This window comes from Passer domesticus, chromosome 1, assembly GCF_036417665.1.
Source record: "Passer domesticus isolate bPasDom1 chromosome 1, bPasDom1.hap1, whole genome shotgun sequence".
NCBI classification, from domain to species: domain Eukaryota; kingdom Metazoa; phylum Chordata; class Aves; order Passeriformes; family Passeridae; genus Passer; species Passer domesticus.
In genome coordinates, this window is record NC_087474.1 from 66601389 (window position 1) to 66615714 (window position 14326).

At 38.1% G+C, this 14326-nt stretch overlaps 1 long non-coding RNA gene across 2 annotated transcripts in view; it reads right to left on the minus strand.

The window, feature by feature from the left end:
• The window catches only part of LOC135301570 (uncharacterized), a 121008-nt gene that overhangs the window by 41095 nt on the left and 65587 nt on the right, over positions 1-14326 (minus strand). Inside the window, exon 1 of one of the 2 annotated variants that reach the window (XR_010363327.1) lies at positions 2619-2867. The exons of the other annotated variant lie outside the window; for it this stretch is intronic. This is a non-coding gene — a long non-coding RNA (uncharacterized LOC135301570). Of the gene's footprint in view, positions 1-2618; positions 2868-14326 lie in introns of those variants that run through there. 2 annotated transcript variants of the gene reach the window in all.

A 14326-nucleotide genomic window follows, 5' to 3' on the forward strand; every position in this document is an offset into this window, starting at 1 on the left:
TACTAAACATTTACAAGTTGTGTTTTCCAATTTTTGGAAACTGAATAGAAACAAGGCATTAAAATCACCTGAGGACAAAACTTTTGTCTATCTCTCTCAACTGCTCCCCTATTGAAGTTGAGCCTTTCTAAACAAACTCTAAGAAAGAACAACACTGTTAGTCTAAGGGACAAACAAAACCTCTGCATAAAGATACATTAGCCTTGAAATTTTTCAGTAAATATGCATTATGGACAGGATTTAATGTTGAATTTCTCATATTCAGTTTCAGTATTCCTTTATTTTCTGAAAGACAGCAAAGAATTCCAGGAATCATGTGGAAATTTTTAGTCTAAATTTTATTTCTGCTATCCTAAACTTCACCTAAATTATCATCGATGGCACCTAAAAGACGTATAACTCTCTACATAAAGAAATATTTATCCTATTTGCACAGCTGTCATATAACTGCCACTGTTACATACAATGGTTACAGTTGGGATAGAGGTAATTTTCTTCCTACTAACCCTAACCCATAACCAATAACACGTAACCCTAACCCTATCCTACAGGGTTGTGTTTGGATTCAGTGTGAGTCTGATGTTGGTAACACACTGATGGCTCAGGTGTTGCTCAGCAGTGCTTACCCTGAGCCAGGGGCTTTTCAGGTTCCTGTGCTCTGCCAGTGAGGAGCTGCTCAAGGACCTGGGAGGGAGCATGGCCAGGACAGCTGATCTGAACTGGCCAAATGGATATTCCAGACCATGCAATGTTATGCCCAGCACATAAACTGGGGGGGTGTTGACTGGGAGGGGCCAACTGCTGCTGGGAGATTGGCTGGGCATCCATCACTAGGCAGTGAGCAGTGGTACTGTGCATCACTACTTTCTCTTCAGTTTTATTTCTCCTTCTGCTTTTCATTACAGTTACTATTGGTAGTGATGTTTATTATTACTAATAGTATTATACTAATAGCAGTGGTATATTTTACTTTATTTCAACTATTAAACTCTTATCTCAACCCATATGTTTCACCTTGTTTCTGATTCTCCTGCCCAAACCAGTAATGAAGAGAGGGAGTGAGCTAGCAATGGCATGGTACTTAGTGACTGGTTAGGGTTAAAACACAACTAAGTCTTCTATGGATTCATTAAGCATCACTATATGTCTTGGCTATAAATATTACTGGAGCCTTCAGAAATTACTTCTGTTTTGCAGGCCTAGATGCCTATGACAGAGAGAGGAGGAGGTATCAATCTAACCAGGAAAACAATAAATTAGTGGAAATTTTGCAGGAGAATGTTTATAGATTTTGCAGCCCAACAGTTTGCAAAAGCTGGCTTCACTTGACTTAAGAACTTAATTTGAAATATTTTCTGGATGATGACTGGAAAGCACAGATGCAGGTGACACACTGAAAATCAGTAGCTTGAATTTAGGATGTTTAAAATGTTTTAGGATGAAAAAGGGGAACCTGGAGTTTGTATTATTCAATTGATCAAACAAGACAGGCTGCTAAATACAAAGAAAATTTGTGATGATATTAGAAAGAAAGATACAGCATAAAGAGGAGCTTGACTTCCTATCCTATGTGAAAAACATTACTAGAGGCAGATCTCACTATGTTCTTCTAGGCTTGTATATAAAAATCTTACTCTTTCCTCTTAGAATTTATATGCTTTTCAGATGGATAGATTGAGCTATTTTCATCCATCCCCAGCAGGGTACCTAATTTGTTAACATGGCAGGAGGGATGGAAAAAAAATAAACAGGACCAGATGCACTTTTAAAAATAAACAATATTTATTTGTCCTAATAATGCCGGTGTATTTGCAATAAAATGCATCAAAAGAACTACAACAAACACAAGAATAGATAACATGATATTCTTTTTCTCATTAAATCCTCAAGGTCACTGTGAATACTTTCAGCTAGATTCTGTTCCATGTTTTATCTGGTTGTCAACCCTTCAAGTTAACAGTTGAGTGAGGAACCACACACAGCTACTCCCAGCCCAGACCTATAAAACAAGCAAACAATGGTTATATTCATCTGCTTTTCCTCCTTCCAGTTCTGGGACCAGCTATTCTGAAATGACAGAAGCTGCAGAATGAAGGGAAGAAATGCCATCCTCATCCTCCCTGATAGGGGAGCACCCACAGTGGTCAGCAGCCAGTGCATCTGCAGAATAATATCCAAGAGAGGCCAGGAAAAAGGAGATGCACAATGTCATCCTGCTCATGGGCTTTGTGCTGCTAGGAAGGTTGACTAGATTAGGGCTCCTTGAAGATGATTTCTTGTGAAATTTTTCATAATCTTGAAGTTGCTTCTATTTTAGAGAACTGAAATTGAGTCTTCTTCCTCCATCACCACAATATTTTGTTTATTTATTTAGGGAAATTAAAAGGTTTAGTGTTTGTTTTAATAGGAGTGCAATAGTAATAGTTATGAAACAAAGTCTTTTCCTAGGAAGAGGATATTATTCCAAAAAAAAAAACCCCAACACCTTCTCCACCAAGAAACAAAGTACTGTTACAATAAGATTAGTCAAATTACCATCACCGAGGCAGAGAACCACAGAGCTGCATGTTCCCCCCTCCCCACCACCACAATTGCTTCTCAAACCACCAATCTCTTACCTTCAGCAGAAGTGAAAAATGCAGCCTTAAATTGTTGCATCATATCATCATAGACAGAAACTTTGCTGTTAGTGCCATAAATACAGGAGATGCATAGGCAGATCAAATGCAGGCAGTGTGCAGACTGCTTCTCACTAAGTCAAAGCAAATCTCCTGAGAATGGAGTTATGCAGGAGAGGCCTGTACTACTCATTGTTTTGATTTGCATGGAGAATGGACAGCCATAGCAACCACCAAACTTGGAAAAAATGCCTCCTTCAAACATTCTTTTCTCCATCTGGACATCTATTGTGTGCTCTCACATCATCGAAGATCGGGTTTTTTTGTGGAATACCACTTGTCCTTGAAGGTACTTAATGACAGTATATCCTATCAAAACTCAGCTGTAAATTTCAACAGACTACACAGCAGTTGCATAGTGATAAGTTCCACACTATATTCCTGACAAAGCCAGTATTTTTTAACTACCAGCCTGGTTAGTTTTCTGAAAGTTTTTTCTGCAAATACACCTTTTCTAACACAGTACAGAGGTAGTATATGGCTGGCTTCTCAGGAAAACTGAAAAGGCAACACATGATTGCAAACAAAAAAATTCCAGCTAATGAATTTGAACATCTCTATTTTCACGGGGTGAGAAGAGTCAGGGGTAAGCATTCAAAACAGATGCTTAAAAGAATTGAATAAATTAAATAATTGCTGTTGAGTGGCAGCCTCATCTGAGATGAGGAAGAGAAAATAATAGAAAATTTTGACAAAAAGTCGACATATAAGAATTTTTTTATACCCAGATCTGAAATCCAGCAGTGGTTCTTTTCAGATACAGCTGTCTTTCTGAAGTGAAATGTGCTCTTTGCAATCAATGTCAAGGACCTACTGATGAACTCAAATGGCTACCAAGCTTTGTAGATTCTGAAGGTGCCTAGGCTGTTGAAAAGGGACAATATAGGAAAATAGCTGCAGAAAGTGTATTAGTCCTGTCCAAGAGCTGCAAGTTCTGAAAATCCCACCCACAGGGCAGATGAGACATTAAGACCAAAGTTCAGCTGTAAATCCCAGATCTAAGCAGTTCCATGTGAGAGAAAAATGCTTTCGGATTCTGTACTAAATCCAAAATTTTCAGTGCTACAAAATTCCCATGACAGATCTTTTCCAGCTGCCCAGCTACCAAAGCAGGAAGGACTAAAGCAAGCTAAGAGGCCAGCTTCCAAGTGAGCCTAGAAAATCTTTGCTCAGATACAGAGAAATTGCACACATAACACATATTTTGAACCTAGACTGTAATGCATATTTTGAACCTAGACTGTCTCTCATCAAACAAATCATAAATATATAAGACTAAGATTCCTTCAAAATTTTTGGTATTGGAATGGTGTACCCTTCAAACATTTATAACCATCTTGTAAAAAGATTCCCAAGATGCAACCAGAATAAAATACCTCTTGATTGAAATGAAAAACTGCAATAAACTTCTCCACCAAATTCAAAAGTCTGAGAAACAGAGTGGAGAGCAAACACCAATTTTACCATTTAGGAAGAAATGGAAGACAGGGTCTGTAGAACGTTTGGCTTTTTTCTTCTAAGAAAATAAGTAATGAAATAGTGCACAGAAATTACTTTTTATAGATTCAAGAAGGAATGTCTCACTAGGAGAAGAGGACAAGTACAACTTCACTAAGTGCAGATCAGCGTGCTTTCTATATGGAATAAGAAGGTGAGGTTTTTAAAAACAGTCCTAGGGAGAAAACTCATTAAGAGTGAAACAGGAGAGCCAAAGCCTACTACAGACTTCAGGCTGCAGTGTAAAGAAACCACTCTTGCTCAGAAACACATGCAAAGGACATCTCCCAAGATATTTCTCACTGGAGTAACTTGGAGACCTTGCTCACAAACTTGTTCCAATCAGGCAGAAAGGTGTGGGAAAACACACAGGCCATAAACTATTTTCAGAACAGAAAATGTCTGTAAAGATGATGTGGTTGTAGCAGCAGGAAAATAACTCTTCATTTAAACAATATTGCAAACTATGCAAAGAAAGATTTTTTTATACATAGGGCTGCATGCTCATCAATGCTTCTCTCCAGCCTGACACAACAAATCTCTTCAGAAGATTTTTGTTGACAGAGATTAATCACAGCCATAACAAGATCTTTAGACACAATTATACTGAAGAAGAGAAGAGAAGAGAAGAGAAGAGAAGAGAAGAGAAGAGAAGAGAAGAGAAGAGAAGAGAAGAGAAGAGAAGAGAAGAGAAGGAAAGAAAAAAAAGAAAAGAGAAAAAAGAAAAGAAAAAGAAAAGAGAAAAGAAAAAGAAAAGAAAAGAAAAGAAAAGAAAAGAAAAGAAAAGAAAAGAAAAGAAAAGAAAAGAAAAGAAAAGAAAAGAAAAGAAAAGAAAAGAAAAGAAAAGAAGAAAAAGAAAAAAGAAAATGAAATTGTAGATTCCTAATCCTGAATAGACTGAAGGTCATGTAGTCCACCATGTGCCCTCTTTTATAGTACCTTGAAGATAAAGAGCAAATTTCTAAAAACACCTTGGGAGGTAAAAAAATTGCAATTATTACAATTTCCTTAGGAAAGCTGGAAGTCTCTTGGTTGTGTAATATTCATAAGTCAAAAGTTGTTTCTTCGTATATGGCACTGATGCCCTTTACATTTTCATCTGACTGATTGTGGGAGGCTTTCATATTGTGTGACATTTTAAAGGTCAGATTTTTTTTCCTTGTACTTTCCTGTGCACTCTTCATTAACTCCAAGGTATTTTCCAAATCACATTTTATATTGGTAATATCTGATGAATTTAACCAAATACCTAAGTTTAACTAAAGGCTTTTTCAAAGCAGAAGAACTGATATGGATATTTCTTTTCTGAAGAGTAAATTGTGCTGATCTGCAGTTCAATATAGTATGTATCTGAATCTCACTCAATCCATCTGGCACTTAAGAACAAACTCAAGAAATAAGCTCAAGCCTCTATTCAGCTGAGTTGGGGTACTGATACTTTATTGCCTGTGTCCTTGTGCAACTGGAGATCCTTGCAGGGTGAAACCTCAATACCCCAGGAGAAGCAAACACTTCCATCTCTCTTTTTCAAGGGACAAAATATAATCCAAAGGTTAGGCAACAGGAATTTAGAAAAAAAACAGGAAGAGTAACTTTTTGCTCTGCGGAGGACTTTCTACACAAACCTGTACCAGGACATAGACAGATTTGCAGAGATGTTGATGGGAGAGATTCAGGTTGCCCATTTCCAGGCATACAGTGCTTTTTGGCACTGCTTAGAGCATCCCAGACACCCACATGGGCTGGCAAATGTGTGTGACACAACACTTCCTGGGCATCTGTATCCCTCTGGCAGCCATAGGCCATAGGCTGCTCCATAATACCTGAGGTAACATCAGGTATCTTAAACAGTTGGGGGTCTGAATTTTGCAGCCTGGTGCCGACCTAGCCATTCTGAAATCCTGAATGAGATGCAGATTCTACCTTAAAAACAAAAAGAGAAGTATATCAGGCAGGAATAACAATAACCTCACCTGAGTGGGAATCTTGCTAGAGCTAACCGCAGAATCATAGAAACATTTAGTTTGAAGAAGACCTGTAAGGTCATTGAGTCCAACCATTAACCTAACACTGCTGAGCCCACCACTAAACCATGTCCCGAAGCACCAAATCTACACACCCCTTAAATATCTGTAGGGATGGTGACTCAATTCCTTGTACAGTCTGCTCCAATGTTTCACAATGCTTTAGGCAAACAAATGTTTCCTAATATGCAATCTAAACCTCCCCTGCTGCAACTTAGAGCCATTTCTTCCTATCCTGTCACTGGTTACCTAGCTACACCCTCTTTTCAGGCACTTGTAGAAAGCAATAAGGTCCCACCTGAGTCTCCTTTTCTCGAGGCTAAACACCTCCAGCTCCCTCAAATTTTCCTCATCTAACTTGTTGCTGCAGATCCTTCACCAGATTTGTCTTCCCTTCTCTGGATGTGCTTCAGCACACCAATGTCTTTCTTGTAGTGAGGGGAAAAAACTGAGCACAGGATTCAAGGTGCAGGCTCACCAGTGCTAAGTACAGGAGGAGACATCCCTAGTCCCACAGAGGGGACAGAGCAGAGCCAAATGCATTCCATGGCCATGTATTTAATTTCTGTGATCTTCTCCTGGCATCTAGCTCAACAATACTATCTAAGTGTGAGGGAGTCTCTAGAGCTCTACTAAAGATAAGTGCCCCTGGTTTCTGCCTTAAAAGTAATTTTGGTTCATTTAAAAATGCAGCTGAATGAAAGGGGGTAATAGTAATACTTCCCTTGGATAGATAGCCACTGTGGGACACAGCTACTATCAAACCAAAAAGGATTTGGAAAAACTTACACTCCACTTCTTCTCATGATCACTTGCCCTCTGAAGCCTGACAATTTCACTTCTTTCCCAAGCAAAGCTGCAGCCTTGGACAGAAGATCTCCTGGCAGCCAGGTTGGGGTCTTGGTGCACAGCCTGCTCCCCAGGCAAGTGTGAAGGTTACAGAGAGAACTAAACTTGGGTCTCTCACATCCTTTAATTTGCAAGTATTTTTACAAAAAGTATGACCTTTACTTCCTTCCCTATTGTTTTGAAAAAAAAGAGTCGAGGTAGGAGAGGGAAGCACCTGCACCTTGTTCAGGAGAATGCTTTTTGCATTCCTGAAGTGACATTTGCCAAGGAACACCATTTCTAAATCCAGATCAGGCTTGGGAAAGAACTAGGCAAGGACCAGCTCCCTTTGGTTCCAATTAGGCCTCTGCCCAAACCCAGCATAACAACTTCTCACTTACAGAGAATACAAAGAGTCAACTCTGAAATACAAACAGAATATTTCTTGTATGAAAGCAAGATTGTCACGATCATATTTTGTGATTCAAATAGAACACAGATGCATAGATGGTTTCTGTGTGACTTTTACTGGAAGCTTTGAAAACAGTTAATTGGGCTAGGTGTCTATCATATAAATGACTCTAAACTTTATCAGATACCTATTTACATCTTTCAACAATTAAATCAGTTATTCAGTCTGTCTTTATTTAAAGAGAAGAAGGAGTAAGAACATGACTACGTGTGCCTATATTACTGAAATGATCCAAGGAAAAACATATTAAAGATTTTTAAAAGCTATATAAATAATAGGAATTCCAAGTGAATTTTTTTTCCTTATAGAGGATAATCACTCTATTAAGAAATAGGAATATTTAATAATATTCTATTCAAGTGCTAGAAACTTGGTTTTAATTGTTAACACTTTCAACCAATAATTGGCTAAATTAGTCAAGATTCATTAAATCTCTGATAGAAGTTTTGTCACTGTACAATAGCAAATGCCAACTAAGCTCTTACTGGAAATACTCTTCAAATGTAACAAGAACTTTATACCATTAGTAATAAAATGAAACATTGAAGTCCTAGCTTTGAACCAGCAGTCAAAGAAAAAGCATTAAATGGGAAGAACTGCTATGGTCACCCTTCAAAACATTTGTGCCATTCGTGCTCACTAACTTCTCCTCCTAAATTTACAAGACTTCATTATACAGGAGCACAAGCTCTTCCACCCAGGCATATTTGCTGTCATTTTCATGTCAGTCCCTGGCTGGAAACTGCCCAGATCTTGCTTTCCTACAAGCTCACTGGGCCCAGCTGAGCCACACCAACTTTGACAAATCTCAGTTTAATACAGCAGAATAATAGTTGAAATATTATTATCACTGTGGTCCAAGAAGCTTATGGAGAAAGATGGACCATTTACAGCTCACCTGAGTGCGTGAATTTTTTTTTTCTTTGTGTTAAGGAGAGATTCAGAAAGTGAAGTTATTTGGAATGCCTTTGTTCCATCTGAAAATAAACCTCTGCTGTCTCTGAAAATGAATCTGCATCTTCTCAGGTATTGAACTAAAAAAGCAGACAGAGTGCTAAGAATTAGACAAGACAGTCTAAGTGCATATATAATGGAGAGAGTCAGATTTTAAGGGTTCTGGATGAAATTTAAGTAAGAACCTGTAAATACTGTGGCTATTAAGAGCTAAATTTTGTATGATAAAAACCTTATGTGGCCCTAGGGTGTAATGAAAGCCAAAATTCCCTCGTCCCACCTCCATGCCACTGTTCATTAGGACAGTATAATTGAACTAAAATTAATTTATTACCAATTAAAATAAAATAAAACCAAGCATTGTTTAGAGAACTGGAAAAATTGTCCAGTACCATTCTTTTTTTATGAATACAATCACAAATGAGATGCCCAACTATGCTGGCAATTAACATCCTTCAAGTAGAATAAAATGTTTAAAGGTACTGTAAGCTACAGGGGGAAAAAACCCAAACCCTTATAAATAGATGAAATAGAACTTCCAAGGAATCTGACAATACAAATGATACTAACATGTTTTTAAGAATAAATGAAGATAGAACACATCTCTTGATCAAATTGCAATACAAACAGAACAAAAATACATGCCTTGAAAGACAAAGTTTAGTAAAGGGATAAAGAAGTTCCTGTGTTGCTTGTAACACATTACTGAAAAATTAACTCCAACTAACAATAATATGTGATTTGTTACATGAAGTGTAAAACCTGTAGAAGGCTCACCAATGCTTCAAAGGACTGATAAATCAAACTCTGAGATGCAGATGAAAAATATATGCAGTGTCCTAGCTTTTATTACCAGCACTTCTATATGTTATGTATATAGTCATAAGAAACAATTCAAATGCACAGGTGGTAATCTACTTTCTGTCATGGACTAAGAAACAATGTAAAATAGCTTCAGATAGGCCTATAAACAGGAAATAACATGAAAGTCAGTTTAGAAACCCTGTGTAGCTCAAAGAAACTGTCTATGTGTGGATAGAAGATGTACCTACTTGGATAATCGTAACAGATACAGCAGTCTACCTCACTAAGGTACTATTAATGCAATTGGGGATCTGAGCATCTCAGCATAGAGCGCAGAACATGAGAGTTGAAACTCACTGATGACCAAATTCTCAATCATCTATTCACTATAGCAAGGACAAGATGGTCACTATTATGCTTACTTGGTGTTCAGTACCTGCCCAGGCCTTGCACTGCAGTGTATACATAACCTTAAACCCTTAAGAACACCTTAGTTTGAGGTCTGAGTTTTAGCACCTGTGGCAGCTGTTATCACCGACAGAACACTCAGCTAGTTGTGTCACTGGCCAACAGAGACTGGAGAGGCTGCCTCTGCCTCCTGTAGGGCTGGCTGAGCCCAGCAATGCAGGTGTCAGAAGCATCTTCAACACCAAAATCGAAGCCTCATCTCCCAGACTTCAGAAAAATGTGAGCCAAGACATACATATGTTTTTTTTCTAGCCTGTTTCTAGAAGGTATTTACGAACAGAATCTCTTCCTTTCTTCAGATGAAGCCTACAGTTTCCCAGCCACAGAGCGGGCAGAGAATCATCAGTGAGCTCCTCTGTCAGCTGAAAAGCAGTATGCAACAGCTTGCGTTTACCTAAGAAATTCAGCTTCTATCTCAGCTAGGATTTCTCAGTTCCAGCTTGATTCTGTTCAAACTGGACTTCATTGTGAATCACTGCTAAAGAGCTCCCAAGGTTACAGACTCAGCTTATGGTTCCACAGTCCTACATCTGGGGTTTCACAGTGATTTAGGATCAAAACTGAGCACTGACATACCACACAATTTTCTCTCAGCTGTGAGTCATCCCCAAAAAGACCACTCCCTGTAGGCACAAATAGCTATTGTACAGCAGTACAGTTCCTTTGAGAGGGAGCACAAGCAATCATTCCACTGGCTCTAGGAGAGGGGCCACATTAGTGAGCCCACCTGAGAGAGCCTTACTGTAGAATAATCCAGAATTTCTTTAAGCCTACTCCTAAGGAGATTATTATGGCACAAAAATATGTGCCTTTATACTGCAGGGAATATGGCATAAACCAATTTCAGACGAAGGCAGGAGTTAGTGCATTTTGTCTCAATTCCCAACACAACAAATCACACTTTCTTTCCCATGGGTATGAGGAAAGCAAAGAGTGTGGAAGTAAAAAATCAAAAATTACAAGTCACCTGGGACTATAGACAGAAAACAATATACCCTGGGACAAGTCCTCCCCATGTGACTATAGGCATTGATAATTGTCTGCAATTCTGGGAACATCAGTCTGGGAAACGTTTTTTAACAATTCACTCCACAGAAGCCACAGTCACTAGAGTATGTAATTTAGATGTTTTCACACTACACTGTGTGGCACAAATGAGAAACCACTTAATGTAATAGGGGAAAAAAAAATCAGCTCTTACAGAAGCCTGTCATTTGGCTCCAATCACGTTGCAGGATAATGAGATAAAGTAAAAACAGGAGACTGAGGATGAGAAGTTCAGAACATCTGTGGCACCCACAACTAAGGAAATCCTGCAGCTTGCTCTTTGCACACCTGTAACATCCACAGTTTTTTCTCTTGTCTGACTGAGACAGAGAACTGTTATTTCCTTCTCTGAGTGCAATAACAAAGACCTCTGCCTCCCTTCTACTGTTATCTACCCCCTATTTCATTTATCTGCTGTGTCATTTTTTGTTGGGTTTTTCATCAAGCTTCTCTTTTCCTTCTTTCTACTATTGCCTCTCACATCTCATTATTCATGTGGCTTCTGAGGTCAAAAAAGAGAGACAATTCCCATGTTAGAAAATTCCACAATTCAACCTTCGTTCTGTTAAATTACTATCATTTTTCCCTTTCTCCACATTTCTTGAAGCCTTGACATAGGGATATATCGTGTTGCATAGTATCCTATCCATGCCTATCACATTGTACAGACCTTTTCAAGCATGCCCTCCTTTTTTAGGTCTTCTCATTATTAATGACTTACCTCAGGTGACCTGTGAAGGCCCTGATTCATCCTCTTATTGTTCTCTGAGTATTCAGCTGCTTTCCACCCTGCAGACACCTCTTTATCACTGATTTACAGCAAACTGCTAATGTATCTTAGACCCATTACTCCAATGGTTGATATTTTACGGTTTGACTCACTTTTCAAATTGTTCTGTGATGGTAATTTTCATTCTTTTATCTTCATTCTGTGGGTGGTCCCCAGAACTCTTTTGTCACTTCCCTGCTCTTTTTCTCTTCAGCTTTGGCAACCAGCATTTTTATCTCCATTCATAGGATATGTTATCATTTGTCAGATGACAAGCCATTGTATTACTCTTGTCATTTTTTTTCCTTGTGTATCTTTGATTTCTTTTCTTTGCTTTTTCTTCCCCTTGTTTTTCCATGGATGAAAAAATGTCTACCATAATTTTATTTACCTTAAAGAACATATTTTCATAGTATATTGCCATATGGCAAGACCTGACTTACCTCTGAACAAGACTGTCCAGGGAGAACAGTAGATGTGTAAATGCAGCTATATTGTTCCTGATACACAGCTTAGTTTATTAATGGCAAGCTACAAGCCTCCAAGCTGCTGAACTGTATATGTATATGTATATGTATATGTATATGTATATGTATATGTATATGTATATATGTGTATATATATATTCACACATATATATATGAATACACACACATATGAGATGTAAATGTAAGCTCTAGATACTGTGTTCCAGGCTTCTCACATTCCTCATCTGGCTCACGTTTCATCACTGGTGACAGCTATAGGTACCATATCTACCCAAACTGCTACTAAGGTGATTGATGTAAGGCAGAGCAACAGAAGCTTGCACTATTCCTGGATTAAATACTTCCTGCAGGCTTCAAACAAGTGATTTACTTGAGAGACCCTGTTGTGGTCCGTAATTTTTAGTGGGAGATGCACATGAACTAGAATGTTAGTAAGTAAGGATGAGATTGTGAACAGTTTAAACATCAGTCAGACTGCTGGGAAGACCCAGTGAGCTACTGTGGTCATTCCTAACTTGAACTTTCTCCACTGAGAATTAATCCCTGTTCCATTGGTAGTTAAGGAGACCACATTTTTCAGACTGGTTTCATGCTTTGTTACAGTAATTTGCTTCTTGTAGAGTCTGATCTCATATCTTTAGTTATGATCTCATATCTTTAGTAACCCCAGTTTCCTTTCAGCTTTGCCTTGTTCTTTTTTTAACCACAGTCCAAAACATCTGTGTAATCTTTCCAGTATAGTATATTTGCCTTCCTGTTTACCTTTTTCACACTTGTTCTCAGTCTGTTTGTAATGATTAATTATTCCCATGCCATTTGAAATCATTTCCCAAGGGCAAAAACTAGCTCAGAGAAACAGCAGAAGCTTCATCAGGAGCTTTTATTTAACAAATGCTAAAAATAATTGCTCAAATTTTTTGCTGTTTATTTTTCAATAGAGTATTCATAATTCAGCTAATTCTTAAAACAAGATTAAATCGCTACAGATTATTATCTATTGTTATTTAGGACAAAATATCACATGCAGAAATATCAATTACACTTAGAAGTCATTTAATACATTTATTATATACATTATTCACATGTATACATGTGCAATTAATAGTACATTAACAGCCAACAGAGCTAATGACTCTGAGTGTTGATTACCAGGTTGAATCTATATAGATACAATTTTTATTGGCAGAAACTCAGAATCAAAACTCAAATTTGTGTGATTGTGGAACACACAGTACATGTTGTTTTGCATAATGTTTTCAAGAAAGAAACAAAATTTTCTGAGATTCCTACATAATCCAGTTGTTTTGTGTACAAAATTTTCATTGCCACATGGATTGAAACTGTATTTTCCTACATTGCAAGGAGAAAAAACAAAAGTAGTGGAACAAAAGAAAAATCTACATGGAGAAAAAGATCATCATCCTTAAATATAATTTTAGTATAAAAGAGAGGTCTGACAAAGAAAAGTTAATTCCAAAGGCACACATTGTTTTTCTTTCAGGATAGTGGGACTGAACAAAATACAATACAGAGTTCTAGCTTTCCTAACATTAACTTTGCCTTGTAGCTGGCCAATCGGATCTTTACAGAGTCAGCCAACTTTCTCCCCATTCTTCCTGCACTGTTCTCTGTAAAATAGGGGTAATGCTGATTACTTACATAATAGAGCTAACAGGGATGCTGACGTGAATGCTTTGTGCTGACAATATTTTCACCCAAGCATTATATTAAATAATAATAATCATCAGTACAACTGCCAATCTCTCCACTAAGAATTTTTCTGTGCTTTTTCAGAAAGACAGATATCAGGTCATATTCACAATGCATGCATCAGATCAAAGTCGTGGCAGGATGCTAAAGTTTCCACTGACTGGAAAAGAAAAAATGTAACACACAAGCCAACCCAGAGAGCTATAGGCTGCTCAGTCAGTGTAAGGCAAGATCATAAAGCAGATCCTCCTGGAAATTACTCTAAGGTGCATGGAAAATAGGGATTAGTGACAGCCAACACACCTTCACTGAGGGCAAGCCATGGCTGGCAAATTCTGTGACCTTCTACAGTGGGATTACAGTATTGATGGATAAGGGGGAGTGACAGATATAATCTACTTGGACTTGTGCAGAGCATTCAATACTGTCATACACAACATCCTTGGCTCTAAAATGGAGAAACAAGGATCTGACAGGTAGAGCACTCAGTGGAAAAGGAGTTGTCCAGATCCTCATACTCAGAGAATTCCTATCAATGACTCACCGTCTGGGTGGGAAGCAGTAATGAGTGCTGTCCCTCAGTGTCC